General features: G+C 34.5%; 1 long non-coding RNA gene across 1 annotated transcript; it reads right to left on the bottom strand.

The window, feature by feature from the left end:
* Positions 1-223: 223 nt before the first annotated feature.
* LOC105139373 (uncharacterized) lies at positions 224-522 on the bottom strand. Its single transcript, XR_844963.1, has 2 exons — positions 429-522; positions 224-277 (listed from the first exon to the last, which is right to left on the bottom strand). It is a non-coding gene; the product is annotated as an uncharacterized LOC105139373 (long non-coding RNA).
* Between the last annotated feature and the right edge of the window lie 587 nt (positions 523-1109).

Consider the following 1109-nt stretch of genomic DNA (forward strand, 5'->3'; position numbering starts at 1 on the left):
TTGGTACAATCTTCATGACAAACCTTACACGTATATATATCAGTATAGCATGAAAAACAGAATATTTCGTCTGCTGATCAACCAATTTGTGGAATATCTTTCACAATTCCACATTCATCAACCCACACTCGGACCCTGTCCTCACGGAAATCCATGGTCACCATCATTCCTTCCTTCACAATCACAGCACCAACCTTGGGATTCTCTCTTACGATGATTTTTGCTGCCACTTCTCCTTTTATTCCCACTAGCTCCGGCCACGAACGCTTTCCCGCATCTAAGGTTACCAAGAATTATAGTTAATGTATCAAGAAGAATGGTTAAATTAAATGCATAGCCACATATATATATATATAAACTCATTGGCATGGCTCTCATGCACTGTTGTATACATAAATAAGCACATTACAATAAAATCAATCGCTTACCAGAGTAATCATCTGTCATCTTTCCTTTCTCTTGCGATGTGATGGATTAAGGGAAGGAGATGGAACTATATATAGGGGAGGCGAGGATAGTTTTCAGCTTTGAGACCTTTTATCTATCCATTTGTCTGTTTGGCAATTAAAATTCTCAATAGTCAACTTGTTGAATGCTAGCCAATTGCCAGTCACTATGTTTGCTTACACGTAAGGTCCATTGTTGAACTTATTTTTCTGAAATTAATTTAAGCAATCCATGGGAACCCTATAGAGTGATGTCTACGACGCTGGAATGTTGGAATAAGTAGTTGATGACGATGAGGATGAGGATGACGACGACGACAAGGAAGAGGGCGGCCTATCCTTTAATATACAACAGTTAAAATGTGGACAGAGCATATAAATGCTCCACCCCTCTACAAGCATCAAGTAGAACATGTGTGTCGCTAAAAACTTGATACAGAAAAATTTACATATTAATTTATCATAAATATGTACTATCAGGTTGTGATGGAATTAATTTATCATAAACAGCCTATAATATATGTTTTTATTGTTTTTTTAAACATAAGAAAGATTCAAATTATTTTTATGAAATGTTTTTGGAAATGTTTTTTGAATTTAACTGCATGAAAACAAGATATTGTTTTATTTTTTAAAAAGAAAAATTAATTTAAAAGTTTTGAA

The sequence above is a fragment of the Populus euphratica genome, unplaced genomic scaffold (assembly GCF_000495115.2).
Source record: "Populus euphratica unplaced genomic scaffold, PopEup_1.0 scaffold90.1, whole genome shotgun sequence".
NCBI lineage: Eukaryota > Viridiplantae > Streptophyta > Magnoliopsida > Malpighiales > Salicaceae > Populus > Populus euphratica.